This window comes from Drosophila serrata, unplaced genomic scaffold, assembly GCF_035046125.1.
Source record: "Drosophila serrata isolate PLE 108 unplaced genomic scaffold, ASM3504612v1 contig_8, whole genome shotgun sequence".
In the NCBI taxonomy this organism is placed as follows: Eukaryota; Metazoa; Arthropoda; class Insecta; order Diptera; family Drosophilidae; genus Drosophila; species Drosophila serrata.
This window is the reverse complement of record NW_028256906.1, coordinates 880,464-897,910: the sequence shown is the minus strand read 5'-3', so window position 1 is coordinate 897,910 and position 17,447 is coordinate 880,464. Positions and strand designations below refer to the sequence as shown.

Here is a 17,447-nt window from a genome sequence, read left to right as displayed (position 1 = left end):
GGGGAGGGAGAGGGAATAGCCCCCCCGCTCGGGTTAGTTCGTTAGCAAATGTGTGTGTGTGTTTGTGTTGGTGTGCGATTTAGTTGGAGTGACTTTTGGGCTAATTAATAGGCGCGTGTTACCAACAATATGCGAAATCTACGTGGCCAGTTGAGAAATTTTTAACAAACTGAACTTTTGGCCAAAAAAAAAAAAAACAAAAAAAGTTGTTTGTGAACTTTTTGAAATGCGAATTTGATAATACCTTTTAGTTTATTCAATTGAGAAATTCAAACAGAGTTTCAAAATTAAACATTTCAAGGAGCAATGATAATTATCATTAATTATTTCTAATATTTTATCTAATTATTTTCAAGTTATGTACAGTTTTAGCTTGGAAAAACTGAAGTTAGCATTTAATTTAGGCATAAACTACTTAGAACTTGGACTTTCTTACAAAGAATTGATTTATTTAAATAATTTAATATATAATTAAAAAATACAAAAAGCTGAAATATTTTTTAAAAATTATTAATATTATTTATATGTCTGATCAATTTATTTTCAAATTATGTACAATTTCAGCTTAGAAAAATTGTACTTAGCATTTAATTTAGGCACAAAAATCCCTGAAAGCTGTCAGCGAGTTCCTTTTTTTTTTTGTTCTTTTTTGATAAATTATTAACTAAGCAAATGGAAAAATGAAAACATTTTAATTGAATGCAAGAGAAGTAAATTGAATCCGCCTTAAACAAGACCCTCATCGCATCGACGGCCTCAATCAAATTAAAGATTTATGATCCCCCGGGCAGAAAGATTCTAGACAAAACAATGAATATCAATTAGGGGGTTAAAAAGGGGAGATGCTATATTTTGTGGAAGGGGGCGGGAGGCAAGGGGGAGGGGGGGTTGAGTTAGACCCCCCCTCCCAAAGCTTGATTAGATCAGCGGCGCCAGACGGACGGACAAAGAAAAAACGTAAAAATGCAAAAAAGTAAAATGAATAAATTTTTTTTCTGCCGCTTCTAATTGACGTAAATTAATAAGCAGCAGTTAGTTCCCGGCAACAGAAAATCCCCCATCTAATGTCAATGAAAGTCACATTCACAGAACCCGAAAAGGTCAACGAGAATGTAAGGGGCAGAGGGTGATGGTGTGGTGTGGGGGTTAAAGCAAAACTTAACCTTCCTAAAATCTTCATCAATGTCAAGAAGCAGGAAAATGTTCAACCATCAACGCCCTCAAAAGGCGGTGAAAAGTGAGAAAACCAAAACGGATTTGGAGATGGCACAGACTATCGATAAATAATTAAATTCGGCATTATATCGATATATATATTCGATTGATATTCTACAAAATATCAATTCAATTAAATGCAGTTCAACAAACGAACAAATAATAAATTTGATAAATAAAACTATTCACATCTCGAGTAATAAATCGATAATTAGTTCCAAAAATAAAACATATAATTTAGTAAATTGACAAAATAAATCTTTTATAAATTAACGAATGGTTAAATGGATAAATAAATACAAGTAATATTTCATTGATAAATAAATCAAGAAATATATTTATATATAAAAGAATGATAATTAAATAAATAAAACATTGCTTACTTAAATAATGAAATGGATAATTAATTTAATAAACAAATCAATGATTACTGCGATCAATAGACAGATTATTAATTTAATAATTTAAATAAATAAATAATTTAATATAAAAGTATATGATTAATGAATGATGAAATAAACCTATCATTAAGGTAGGCTTTAAACAACTTGATAATCCGATAATCTATCTTAACTTGTCACCATATTATTTATTCCCCCGATAAATGTTCATCCCTAAAAAACACCATTAAATATGTATTCCCTCCCCCCCCACCTTCCCTTTGAATTTGATTTAAATTCCGCACTTTTTTCTTAAAGCATTTTTTAATTTGTTTCTCCTGCTGTCGCCTGGCATTTTTATTTAAAATTTTACTTATACTTTCTGCAGCCCCTTGCTTATTTTTTGTCGCTGTTATTTTATTTTTTTATTTATTTTTTTCTGGTTCTTCTGTGGGCGGCTGGAGTCATTAAGTCAGCTTTGTTCCGCCTCAATGCCGACCGCGCCCCCTTTGCCCCAGCCATCTGCCCCACCGCCCACAAATGTGAATTAAAGTTTCCCGGCGAGGGGAGAGGGGAAGCGGAGAGGTGAATAGAAACAAAACAAAGGCAAACAACAACAAGAGCAGGGGGAACAACAAAAAAAATTAAATAAAAACAAAAACTGTGACAGCAATTAAAGCCGGGAGAGGCTCTTCTCAAAAAAGAAGGAACATTCTCAATTGCAAATGAGACACAATCAGATGGGGCTTCAGCCAAAAAAAAAAAAAATAAAAAAAAAAATAAAAAACAAAGAGAAGAAAAATTATAAAAGAAAGGAAAACCAAAGTATGGAGAAAATATACAGTAGGAAAGTGGGAAATATTCGACCACAGAATTACCTGAAGAAAATTTTAAGACAAGCAAACAAAAGGACTTTCAAAATATATCTACAGAATTAAATATTTTAATTTCAATGATTATTCAAAGCCTAAACATATAAAATATTTTTAAAATATATTGAAAAAACTTTATAATAAAGCCTTAACATATAATTTAATATTTAAAAAAATACTTAAATCAAGAAAAGTCACAAAGATATACCAAATTAATTTAATATACAAATGGTTCAATAATTTCCAATCCTATACACAATATTTAGTGCCTCTTTTAAAATGAGTTCTAATTTTCAAACATCACAAAACTAAGGAAAACCACAAATAAAGTGTAGAACTTGACTTGTTTTGCAATTTAATTAAATGAAGTTTCCTTCACGCAAAAAAAAACTCTTCATTTTCCAGTTCAACGGCATCCAATAAAAAATGCATAAATCTGTTTATGCGAAAAACGACGAGATCTTTTAGTTATTCAACATTATCATTTCATTAATCCCCGCACCAGACGTCCCATTTAAGCATAAAAAATTACAGGAGGAGGGAAAGGGAAAAGAAAATGTACAAAAAATAAAAAATGAAATAAATGAAAATAGAGCAGAGAGTCGGTGGGAAACAGTAGAGAAACTCATAATTGCACGCTAAACGCCATTTGAGTGGACATTTTTGTGAAAAACAAGTCCGGCAAACAAAGTCAAAGGGAAAGGGTGTGCTGGGCGCAAGGTTGCCCGAGACTTTACCCAGCTTTTGGAATCTTAATGAGTGGGCGCTGGGCGGACGGGAGGGACAGATGGCAAGTGCAGCAGCACCGAAACGAACCCGAATCCCGGCCAGAGGTGAGCGGAAAAAAAACAACAAAAACTGGGGGAAAATAGTGGGTGGAAAAGCTAGAAAATGAGGGTTTCCAAGTCAAAGTACCCTACAAAAGTAGGATCAAGTAAGGGGATAATTTCACATTTATTTATCACTATGTAAATAAATAAATAAAAAATCCCTGGTTTATATTGTAAATAAATATTTCATTGAATTAATTATAAGCTTACTTTTGCAATAGTCTTCTTGCTTCAGTTTTATATATAGATCGATTTTTAATAGATTGGGTATTTACCTGAAAAGATAAGGAAAAATTCAATAAAATTAGTAAAGCGAATACGAAATCGGAAACTTAAAATATTCCTGTTCTTTGAATCATTATTTTTTGACAATTTTTTCGACAAATCAAAGTTTAAAATTCTCATAACTAGGCCAAAAATGCCTTAAATTCAAATCGGAAAGCTTTCCTATGTTAGTTTTCATTAGGTTAATAAATCTGCTTAATCAATTTTAAATTTTAAAAAATTTTAATTTTTTATTAAAATTTTTGGCAAATTTAACAATAAAACACCTTAAAATTTTTTGAAAAAATTAAAAAAAAATTCCCTTCCTGAGATGTCTAGATCGACTCGTCTGATCATGCTGATCAATAATATATATGATTTATGGGGTCGGAAATGACTCCTTCACAGCGTTTTATGCATCTGGCTGAAATTAGAATACTCTGCAAAAGGATTTGTATTATATATATATTTAATTTCTATATAATTTATATTTTGATTTGTATTATTGCAATTTAATAAATAAATTTATGCGGTTTACCCGTGCTAAATGTTATTTTTCATGGTATTTCTTATTATTTCTTTTGGATAAATAATATATATATTTTTTTAATAGATAATATTTTTCCAATATTTATTATAATTAATTTTTGATAAATAAATAAATATGGTATTGTGTCATAATATTATTATATTATTAATATATTGTTCTAGCTCTTAAAATCTTTCTCATTCCTAACTAAATATTGTAATGTATTTTTTATTCTGATAAATAAAATGTTTTTCTAGTTTCTTCACAATTTTAAATATATATTCTTATATAAGTTGTTAAAAAAATCCCCCGTCTTTAAACAGAGCACCTGAAGTTGTAATTGGGCCACCACCACCTGCAGTGGCCGCCATAAACGGGGGTACAGTGTGGCATTAAGGGGGCGCCCAAGTGATTAACGGTGGGTTTTTCGCCCAGGTAAAAAAAAAAAGTGAAAAGGTAAAGGTAAAGGCAATGGCAAAGGTGAAGCTGCTGCTGCTGCTGCTGCCTCATGGCATCGGGTTTGAGATGCGAAGCCAAGTTAATTTATAAACACTGGAGATACTTAGGGACTTGAGAGCGAGAGCAAGTCCACGAGAGGGTGAAGTTCGCAATGGAAAATGTGCGGGAAAAACGGGGAGGAGACAAGTGGCAGATGAAGTGCAAGATGATATCCCGAAGTCACCTTGACTGCTATCAGTGTGTAATCAATCATTGGAGTGGCTTTCAATCCTCCCTCTCTTCTGTCTTGCTGGCAAAGTAATTAAAAACTTTAGCAGCTAGAAAAAAGTCATCTTTAGATGGGATTACTGGGAATTTCTTAATAGATTTCATTGCAATGTGCAATTTTTAAACAATTTTCTTGTGTATATATTTTAGCCAAAAGGCTTGGCATTTGGTGTTTTGCTATTTGCAATTTTCAATTTGGCATTTGGCAGTTGAATCTGCGATTGAGCAACAAAACTCTGGGCAGAAGGTTAACAAACAACCACACACAGCTGGTCAGCATATGGAAACCTCTACTATATTTGATTATATATATTTATATATATATATATAATGCTATGTGGTATATGCTATATGCTATATGCATTCGAGTTCTTCATGGAATGCCGCAAAAGATTCCATCTCTTGGCTGTGCATTTTGGCATCTATGAATGAACCTGGCTAATGGTTATGGCCGGGCTTGAGTGAAGCAACTGGTTCTGCCATCATCACCATCATCATTATCATCTTTGGCTTTTTTGCTTAGTCTTTTATTTTAGCCATTTGAATGTCGAGTACACTGGAAAACAAGTACCTAAAGAACTAACTTTCTTGTATATTTATTTTTTAATTCTATTTGTGAAAAAGTTTTATAAATATTTAATTTCTACATATTTGAATACATTTATTATATATTTACCCCTTAAATCTATCCCAGTGTAAATACCTTGACTAACTCAACTAAATGAAGTTTAAATATGTCACATACACACGCACTTAGGGTGTTGTTGCAAGGTGACACAAAAAAAAAATAAGGAAAGAAATTTGCATTGCAAAGTATCTTATCCTTTGGTGTTTCTATTTTTTTTTTTTGCCTGTGAGTGTGTGTGTGTGTGTCAGCTTTTCAGGTTTGGCCGGAAGGCGAAAATGCCGCCGCTAGAGGTAACCCCCTCCTCATCCTCCTCAACCATCTCTCTTTCGCGTCGCGTGCGTCGAGTGAGTGTTGACTTTTATGGTCATTGACTTGTCCCTCTCACTCCGTGACTGCCACTGCAACGGCAATGGCAACTGCAACACACTCACACACACACACACACACTCGAATATCGGTGGAATGCAACAACACCTCGCGACCCCCTTTTTTGGGAAGCTCAGAGTCCACCAGGTATTGCCCACCTGCATTATACAAGAGTTAATCAAGCAATTGCAGCGTTCGAGACTAATTCAATAGGGCAACAGCACCAAGTCCTTTTCGCATTTTTGAACGCAAGTTTGGAGGATATTCCAGCAGGAAAATTCGAAATTTCCCATCGAAAACGAAGAGGAAATGCTCTTGTTGCTCGTTTACAAAGGTTGTATATTTAGTTAAATATATAACATATACATCAGGCTCAATATCATCTCGAAAATATCATAAACTTTCGAATTTCGATATTTTCATACCCTTGCAGGGTATTATAATTTTATTCAGCAGTTTGACTATGAACAGTTAGTAACTATAGTCAGTAATTAACTATGATCAGTAAGTATCTATGACCAGTAAGCATCAATGAACACTAAGTAACTATGATCAATAACTAAATATGATCAAAAAATAGCTATGATCAGTAAATAACTCTGAACAGTAAGTATTTATGACCAGTAAATAACTCTGAACAGTAAGTATTTATGACCAGTAAGTAACTATGATCACTAAGTATCTATGAGCAGTAAGTAACTATGATCATAAAGTATCTGTGACCAGTAAGTAACTATGATCACTAATTATCTATGATCTGTAAGTAACTCAAAACAGTAAGTATCTATCACCAGTAAGTATGCATGTATGATCACTTACTAACTTTGAACACTAATAAACAATGACTTGCAACTTTTATAACACAACACGTATCTGAGACCTGGCTGGTAGAAGTCACTTCGTTCCGGGGATGTTTGAACCAGTTGGGAATCATAAGTACCCATGTGCGAGATATGTTTTGGAACAAATTTAAAACCAAGCTATAAAACTATGGAGTTATTCTTCTATATAATTTTACTAATATATAAGTCGGAGCATGGCGAATCGGCGGACTATATATATACATATATATAGCTGCCATAGGCACGATCGGAAAACTTTAAGAAAACAAGTATAACTTTTCCAGGTTTTAACCGATTTTAATCAAATTTAATACATATCCATAATATTTTAATCTAGAATTTTGTGCAAAGTTTTATGAAAATCGGTTGTAAGGATCAAATGAAGTAATATATATTTAATATATAGAAATAGCTATAAAAATATATTAAAATAAGTATCTAAAGAAGGGAATTAGATAAGTTTTGAGTTTCCCATTCGCATATCCCTTTAATCGGATCTCCGATTTCGGATATATGCTTCACTGTTAAGGGTTTTTGGACTTGTATGCAAATTTAAATTGTGTTCAGCTATTCGGCTTCGATTTTATTCGCGTTGCATTTTACTTGTTTTTATTTTTCTGATTTTATTCTTACTCTTTTATTATTTTCAGGCAGCACCGCTAAGAGCATTACGGGGCGTTGTGGGGGCGTGGTCGATCCAAAAGGCTTTTCCCTCCCGCACCGATGGAGATGCAAAAATAACGTTAAATGTATAAATTCTCGCATTTATTTCATCGCATCGACGATGCAAATTCGTTTATGCAACCCCGAATAAAAAACAAAAACAAAAAGTAAAAAGAAAAGCACAGAGAAGGGGGGAGTTGCAAAAAAGTAATCATAAAAAATCACGACCCAAATGGTTTTTCCTCTCGAGCAAAAAAAAAACACGGGTGTTGATGCCTACGGCGGATAGTATTTTTTGCGCTTTTCATCCAGAAAATTGTGCCATTCAATTAATTTTGCTGCTGTTTGCCATACAGTGCGTTTCGTAAAGCACAACATCACTTTCATAAAGAGAGACTTTTTTAAAATATTTGTCAAGCAAATAGTAAGTTTATTAACTACAGATTTTTATCGGTGATTTTATAGTAAAATCTGAAAGAAATTGAAAAATTAAAGCAAGAAAAGCAGAGATTAAAAGTGAGGTTTCCTCATTAATTTTCCAATACATTATTTTACTTTTTCCCTAATACAAACTCTTTTTGAAACTTAATATTTTACAATTGCCAAAAATAATGCCTCTTATTTTTCGCTCCTAAAAATATTTCCACAAACGAAACGCTTGTTTTCAATAGCAATTATACACATTTCGAAATTGAATCTGACCAATAATACTCTCCAGAATATAAAGAATATACAGGCATATATACAGTATATATATACAGAATAAAACAATAAACTATAAAGCAAAACAAAAACCACTTTATAGTTCCCTTTGTGTTGATGGTAAAAAAGAGATCCACAGGTGTCCCGAATACGACGGCTGTTGCTAATCAATTCTCCATTTCAACCCAATTAATAAAACGGGAAACTGCACAGCGAAAACTTCATTATAAAGCTAAAAACAAAAAACTAAAGACAGCAACAAAAAAGCAGGTGTTGTCCAATAAAAAATAACGCAAAAATGTGCTAAAAGGCAGGCGCATTTCGTATTTTTCGGCAAATTAAATTCGATTCCAGGACCCAATTTAATAGTTGATTAAAAAATAATAATAAACAACAACGAAAAGAAGAGAAAAATCGATTTAAGCCCTGCTCCCTCCCCCCAGATGGCCAGGCCGAAAGGCTTTGGCCAAACTATTTGCTCAGCGCTTCCCGCGAAAAAAAAAATTAAAAATAAAATATATATACTATATATATATGTAAATAACAACATGAAAGGGAATATTTTAAAACTTAATAATGTTTGGGCGCGAATACCGAATGACTAAGGGCCCGAAGAGAGTGCTCTGGGGCTTAATCGAGTTTGTTGCTACCAATTAAATCGGAAAAAGGTTTTAAGCCGCACTTCAATTTCAGTAAATTGAATATATTGTTTACATTAGGTATATATGTATACTTTTAAAATATAAACATCTATTTTTCTTGAAATTTTAATTATAATTTTAATTATAATTTTCTTTTCCTTTTTTTGTAATAGTTTATGGAAAACCCTTTATTACTTCAGTGATAAAAGCTTACCGATTGAAACATGTGTCCATCGGTAGTTCAATCAAAACCTCATTATTGACATTGATGGCGGCTTACAAACGTTAGCCTGTTGTTGTGTCCCTTCAATCCCTTCCAATTTTCCTCCATTTTCCCTTCCTCTTTCCCTACCTCTTTCCCGCTCTTGGCCATAGTTTTTAACCCGGCTTTTGCCACTCCCATCATCATCATCATCATCATCATAGTCATCGTTGGCGGTTACATAAATTTGCATTGTTGTTGCCGCATAGTGTGTAATTAATTATTCAAAAACAATTAACTTTGCCAGCCGGCACACCTACACACACACACACACACACACACACACACCTGGAGGAGCAACGAGGACAGGCATTAGAAGGCACAGTTAGAATGCATAATGGCTGTGTGTTTGGCTGTGTGTAAAGCTATGCACATGGCCATATTGGTTTCCATACATTTATAAAACAAATACAAATAAACATATAAATTTATATACAGAAAGAGATAGTTATAGAGTCTATATCCGCTAAAAAAAAATATATATATATTAAAACACCACCCTCTGGCCTGGAGAAAGTTTTTCCAAAAACTGCCGAAAATTTGTTGAAATTTCAATTAAAAATTTGTTCTGAGCACACATACACCGGCGATGTATTTTGTGCTTAAAGTATTCGCTTAAAAAATAAAATAAAAGTGGCATAATTAAATGGGGTGAATGCATAATGCATATAATTATAATTAGACCAATTAAGAAAGCCCATTAAAGTTGAGTGAAAGCCATCATGCCAAGGCACTTAAAATTCAATTCAATTTTTCTTGAAAAATGTTTCAACGAGGGAATTAATGTGTATTCTTATTTATTTATATTTATATATGTATATATATTTAATAGGTTTTCATTCCCTACTCAAAACTAATTAATTAAAGCCCAAAGATTTAAGCTTTTATCCTTAAAATGCCGCCCTACAAATTTGGTAAGCTTCTGTTTCCCTCCCTCCCCTGTTTGATTAGTCAACTTATTTATTTATTAAACATGCTTTGTTTGCCTTTGTGGTCGGAGATGGAAATCGTAATGCGATTTCGAGTATTTATTTATTATTACAGAGTTTTCCCCTCAGCCTGTCATTGAGCTTAGGAAAATGGAATTGCAAATTGATGTGTTCCATCGAAATATCTAAATGTGACTTTGAGTCGTTGCGGAAAAGTGATTGAAAATACACAAAAAATAAATATATGTATATATATTTTGCTAAAAATAATAACAAAAGTAAAGTGATTCCTTTTCGTTTAAAATTTGATGGCTAAGCGGTTTATGTCTGTTACCAAAATGCTAATACCCAACAGTAAATGGTTTTGCTTCATTTTCTTTCTATAATTGAAACGCTATCGATCCGGATACAGTATTTATTTAAATTAAATGCCACAAGCTACAAAATTCAAAAACACATTCACTCTTCCTCTGCAGGTGTTCTCCAAAAACCATATATAAAAAACAAAAAATATAGAGGATAAAAAATAATAAAGGAAATTTTCCATTTAGATGCGCGGCATACGGTGGCCAGCTTCAAATCGTAAATGCGAAACAATATAAAAAATAAGGAAAAACAAAGAAAACACAGGCCAAAGCCAAAAGCAAAACCAAAAATATTTCGTAAAGAATTTATGAGCCACACAAATTAAGTGAACTTTGTGCAACATTTTGGAAAAATTCCCACTCCCGATGGAAAAACAACAGCAAAATAAACTAATAAATAGGCAACTTAATCTGCGGCCAAATTGAAAACAGAATTTAAAACGAGTTTTCATTTTATAGCCGCTTCCTGGAATTTTCGTTTTATTTACTTTGACTAGGGCTTAATTGGTTGGGATTTTGAATGCTGTGCAATTAAAGCCTCAAATGAATCGTTGGAAATGCCTGGGAAAATAAATCGAATTGAGAAGCAGTGAGGGAAATAAGCCAAAATTGCTCACAAGACATGCTTAAAAACCGGCCAATAAATGACGAATTTGTGAGACAACAATCTTTGACAGGAAGCTTAAAAGTTTGAGTTTTTAGAAGCAAATGAGAGAAAATACTTGAAAGATTATACTGAAATTTGTTAAGTAGCTTAACAAACACTTTTTCTAAAAATTTTTAATATTTTTTCTAGGATGAAAAAATATTTGTATAATTGCTGTGAATTATATAAAGTTTGTTGGTTAAAAAATGTCATTAAATGTCATGTAAACCCTTTGACGGATCAGAGATTTATCTCAATGCATTTTCGTGCAGCTAATTACAGTTGAAAAAAAACTTGTAATAAATCTAAAATGCAATATAAAAAACTATACATTTTATATCTTATTTGTTTTGTATTACAAAGTAGCTTCAGAATGGCGGGATTTATTCAACGGATTATCTTACACATCAGATCGTGTTTTCCCCGTAAAGGTTCCGTATAGAATATCAAGTTATTAACACAGGTACTAGAGTGGACCTATAGCTGAGTTAATTACATATCTAAAATTGTTAAAAAATAGCAAATAGAAATCTTCTTCTTTCTTCTTCTTTTCAAAAATACCCTGAAAAATTACTCATACGCCATGTGGTCTTAGACTTAAAAAATCTTTTCGCTCTTCCATATTTTCCCTACTCCAACAACTCTAATTTGATTTTTAATGTCCCAGAAAAAGCTTACTCCCAAAGAAAAACATTTCCCTTTAGAGTCAGTACATGAAAATTTCCTTTTTTCTCTCTCTTTTTTTGGGTCCACTCCAATATTACCTTCTCCTACTCCCACTCACAAATCGCACTCTCTTCTCCCTCTCACAAAACAGTGCAAATGCACTGAGCAACGATTGTCTGTCGCCGTTGTTGTAATTGTTGTTATATTGGTGTTGTTGTTGGTGTTGGTGTTGTTGTTGTTGATGCTGGTGCTTGTGTGTTGTGTTTGAAACGGTGATCGCCGGTGCCAGGCACCGAACGCTGCACGACAGAGCGAGTCGAGGGAGTGAGGGAGAGAGGCAATGAGAGTGAGAGGAGAGGGAAAATAAAAATAAATAAATGAAAGACAGACAAAGCAACAACAACACCAACAACAAGCACAACAACAATAACGGCGACGCACACACAAAGCGGCAATAAAGAAAAAACAACAACCAAACTGAAGAGCAAAATATTGTTTATAGCAACAGCAACAACAACAACAATAACAACAACATTGAAAATAACTACAACAGAGAACGTATAAAAAAAGAAGACAAAAAATACCTCTTTGGAGGAAAAGAGACAGACAATGCAAGACATGTGACCAGCGGGGTATATAATGAAATAAAACAAAAACAATAACAAAACCAACCGGCTGACCTATGATGTTATTACCGGCATTTACCCGACCTCCTCCTCCACCCGCTCGCACCTTTTTTTCGCACAGTGATCAACGCTCTACCCCTCCCTGTCTCTCCCGAAGAGGTCGAAGCGAGACGACAAAGAAAGAAAGAGAGATAATAATGATGATGATGAGGATGACGAGAGTGCAACAACAAAAACAAAATTTGAAAAGTGAACAAAACGATACTCAAGTAGCGGAGATGATCATTTAGCCAGTATTTAGGTAAATCCCATATTAACATGTACACTTCATTTACATTTATGTTACATTGTGTTTGAATCTACATAAATGGTATTTGTAGTTGGGAAATCAGGAAATAATTCCAAAATCAAAGGATTTAGACAGCGAACTAATATGTAATATAATGTTAGGTTGTTGAATGAAATAATTTCATAAAATTAGTTGAAATCTCTCAAAATATACGGCTTTTCAAATACTTTACTCATAATATAGCAAAGTTTAAGTGTTATTTTTGAACACCAAACCATATTGATATGTTTTATCCGCTCTATCTAGAACACTCTTTTAATACCCTTAAAATTCTTAAATCTGTCTCTTTTTAACTGCCATTTTGCAACACTGAAAGAGACAAAGCACAAAGCACAAAGCAACAAAAATTAGAGCCGGCCGGCAAAAGCAAAAGCAGCAGCAGCAAAAAAAAGCATAAAAGCAAGGCAGCCAAGCGCAGCAGCCAACTGCGTTTGGAGATTGCAGTTTGAACTGGTTTCACCTGAGCCCCCGCCAAGGTGGTATAGAGAGAGGGACAGACAGACCGAGAGAGAGAGAGAGAGAGGGACAGAAAGAGAGAAAGAGAGGTAGCTAGATCTGGCTAGATGCAACGAGCGGGACCGGGAATATACACCAATGAACATATTTATTGACATTGGCATGGAATTTAAATGGCCGCGACAGTTTCGCATTGAACGGTTGCCAAACTGTCGGGCGAAAGTCGGACAGCAGCGTTCATGTAAATGGTTCAATCTAGACTGAAATATATAGATGTTTCCTTGAGAAATAATATTTTTTAAAAAGCAAATTAAATTTCAAGTATGCTTTACCAGTATATTACTATTAAACTGCTTAAATAAGTTGATTATTTAATCAACAACACAAGTATCTATGAATTTGTTTTCTGCCTTTTCTTAATATTTTTTTCGCCTTTATTTCTCCCTTTTTCTGTGACAGTGTAGGCCTTTATTTCTACCTTGTTTGTGTCAGTGTAAGCCCCTGTGTGTGCTTTGCCTGTGGTGGCAAAGTTTGCCAAGTGCCTTTTGGGCTGGTCAAAGTATTAGCAAAGTTATTTGCCCGCAACGGGCCAAGCGACCGCAACAGCAGCAACATAAGGCGGCAGCAGCAGCAGCAACAGAAGCAGCAGCAAAGGCTGCAACGGCAACAGCAACAGCAGCAACAAAAGGCAAGTGCAACACACACTGCAATTAACTTTGCGGTCAACAGCCACCCACCGGCCAGCACTGCCTTTGTGTGTGCGTATTTCTGCGAGTGTATTTAGCGAGTGTGTGTGTGAAAGAAGAAGCTGCATCAGTGGCAGTGGCTTTGGTGCTGCTGATGCTGCGGTTGCCGTTGATGTTGCTGCCGTCGCAGTTGCAGTTGCAGATGCTGCTGCTGCTGCTGCTGCTGGTTGTGCTGCTGATGATGTTGCTGCCGTCGTCTGTGATTAAAGGCCAAATGACAACAGCAACAAGCAACTGAAAGCGAGCAACAGACAAGCGAAATAAAGAAGGGCAACACCGAAGTGGCAAGTTCTCTGCCTAAGATAAAGTCTGATTTGCAAATTAATAAACCAATAAGTTAAGTAAGGAAATAAGTAAGTGTTAAATGAAGTAAATAAATTATATATGACTTTTGAATTAAGGCTTACAGGAAATTATAGAAAATAAATAAATGAATTCTCTGTGTGAGTTCAGTTAGCAAAATTAAGCTCCTTTTTGGACCAGCAAACTCGCAGAATTTTATACCCTAACCTTGCTGCTAGTCATTGAACTGAGATTTATAGTTTTTTTTTTCTATTAAAGGGTATTTTCTATTCTAGGGTATTAGAAAGTTGGTACTCAAGTAACATCATCGTTTTAGTCGTCAACTGCAATGCTTTTCGCTGGCAGTGCGTTGCATTGCATTTCATTGCATTGAAATGGGTGTCACTCTGTAACTAGCACATTCGTGATGATGATAATGCATAATAATCGCCATGATGATGCCCGATGCCAATGATGATTAGAATCATAATGATGGTTATGATGAGGCAAGCGACTCCTTCAAAACATCGGCAGCAACTTTGGAGCTGCATTCTGCAGCAGCAACATCTACAGCAGCAGCAACAGCAGCAGCAGCAGCAACAGAGTCAGCGTCATATTGAAACTGGAATTTGAATCCGGTTGCCGGTTGTTAAGGCCCCCTTAGATACACCTCTCCCCCTCTAACCTAGCCTAGCCTAGCCTCCTTCCCAGCCCGTTTCCCTGAAAATGTTGTGTGTTTGTGTCATGTTTATTAAATGCCATTAAAGCCATTTCTTCTGCCTTTGGCTTTTGCACTTTTGCTTGTGGGGGGAAAACCCGCCAAAGGGTAAGGGTCTGGTAACCAGAAAAAGGGGTGCAAGGGGGTTACAGGGTGCTGGGTAAGAGGGTTGCGGAAGTGTGCGTCACACTGTGAGAGACTTGCATTGTCAGCAACAACAACAAAAACAACAACAACCACACACACTACTCAAATGTCAAAAGGTAAATCAGGGAACAACATCAACAGCAACAAAGCGCAATCAGCAAATTGCATTAAATGACTTTGTATTGCAATTGCACTATCCCCACTATACCCCTCTTCTTTTACTACACTACACACTTTTATATATAAAAAAATATATATATATCTCAGATTTATCAAAGAGAAAGAGAGAAGGCGAGACAGCGAGAGAGAGAGATACAGTGAGGGAGTTAGTAGAGAAAAGGGGTTAGGGTATGGGGCAACCTTAATGGTTCGTCATGCTTGTCACATGACTTTAACACAGAGTCCAGGGTCCATGATTGTATAATATATCCAATTAGCATAAGACATCAAGGCAGAGTATATAGGAAATTCACTAAAACAGAGAGATTGCTAGTTCCTCAAGCTATATACGATAGCTTTTCTCATATAATATAAAAAGGAATCGCTACTATTTAACATATTCTAAAGCTTATATTTATTATTCAACTACATTATTCATTTTTGTATCTTTTGTAATAAATATTTGTTAGGAAAATTGTAAAAAAGAATACAAGTAAACCTCTGGGGTGTCGCTTTAACTAGATTATCCTGGCATTTGACTAAGCCGCAGGTCTTAGCCAACTCTGACAAGTCTATGAAAGGAGGCTTAAAATAGCTTACTCAACCAAGGCTAGACATTTATCAAGCTCTTATCGTTTTAATACCCAGCAATAGCTTAAAGTAAGGGTATCTACATCTATGCACTTTTTACTTAAATAATTTATATATATTATCTTGAATCTTTAAATCTTTAATTATCTTAATCTTTGAAGTATTCTTCAAATACCCTACTTACCGGGTATCTCATAGTCTTGTCTCTTTTTCATACTTAAATGCTTTTTTCTCTGTCAAATTTTCCGTGGAAACTTCTCTGCCCCCGCCTCCCTTCTCCTGACCATTTTTCATTTGCTTTAATAAGCAATTTGATCGCTTGTCTTGACATTTACTGTTGAAACATTTCTCTATTTCTCTCTTCATTTTTTCCCTCTACACACAATAAATAGTATAGTTGCCCATGAAATTCCGCCCTGACCTCCTCCCCTCTCCATTTTGGACCGCCTGCATCAAGGGCAGAAAATCTGAAAAATCTGTGGCGCACATTAAAACGTTTCACTTAATTAAAATCAACGACAACAACTGCAAAATGACCGCCCCCATATATAAAGTATTACCCACCATACAGGCGCTAATAGCCTGGACGTATATATCTTTATGTATGTATATATATTTATGACTGTGTGTGTACTAGCAGCAACTGAAAATATAGTAAGAATCCAGAGTACTGGCAAAGACGTGGCTGGAGAAGAGCTTCCAGCATTTTTTTGTTGTTTTCCTTTTTATTTTGTGTGACTAACGACTTGAAATTGCGCTTATTAAGACTTCCTGATTCATAATTTCTGGCAGCACTAACAGCAGCAACAACAATAATCACACTACAAACAAGTAGGAATACGAAGAGGGAGATGATACAGACTAGAGATTACCCTAGAGTCTTTTATTAATATTATTTTTATAATCTTCCAAGGGTATTATATTTTCGGTCAGAAGCTGAAAACGCATTGAAGGAGTCATTTCCGACCCTATAAATTATATATATTCTTGATCAGCATCAACTAACGAATCTTTCTAGCTATTTTTAGCAAAAAAAAATGTAATTATTTTTTTTCAAAAATTTTCAAGGGGTTTCATCGTTAAAATAAAAAAAAATAAATTATAAAAATTAAAATTTTTTAAAAATTTTAATAGAGTATGCAGACTTATTATTCTGTTAAAAATTAACGGAGGACAGCTTTCCGAATTCAAAATAATGCTTTTTTTAACTGAGTTATGAGATTTATAAGATATAATTAGTCTACAAAAATAGTCATATAAAAATTTCGAAAATAAGGGTTGAAGAAAAGCGAATATTTTTCTAATTCTATAATTCTTATAATTAATATGCAAACTGCAATTGTTTATTAACTTCGGCTTTTTGAGGTCAGTTTCCTTTATTGTTAAAGAAGAGTTTAAAAAAAAATTGTTTTTTAATTTAAGCATATATCTTTGATTACTCTTCGGCTTCTTCAAACTCTTTTAAATCTTTTTTAATTTTATTATTGTTATTTAAATATATTACTATAAAGTTATTTTCAACATTCTCCTTTCTGCTACCCTGATACCCCTTAATTTTCTCTGGCAATAGTAGAAATCAAAAGCCAACGACTTGGCGCACTTTTGCCGCGAAGAATTTGCGGGAAATGCGGCGAGGGATTTCCTTTTTTTTCTCGCCCTCCATTATGTCTCCCCTCTCTTTCTCCCCCCTCTTCACTTGTTATTTTCCTCATTTCGGTTTGGTTTTTTTTGTTTTGCAAGCTTTGTTATTTTGGTTTTTTTGTCTGGGTTTTATTTTTGTTTTTGGTCTGTAACGATTTTTGTAATTTTATAAATTTTTTGTTGGTTGTTTTTATATATATATTTTT

The 17,447-nt window shown here is 34.2% G+C and overlaps 1 protein-coding gene across 2 annotated transcripts in view; it reads right to left on the bottom strand.

Moving 5' to 3' along the window:
* mgl (low-density lipoprotein receptor-related protein megalin) overlaps window positions 1-17,447 on the bottom strand; it is a 180,762-nt gene that overhangs the window by 127,304 nt on the left and 36,011 nt on the right. The gene's annotated exons all lie outside the window — the stretch shown is intronic.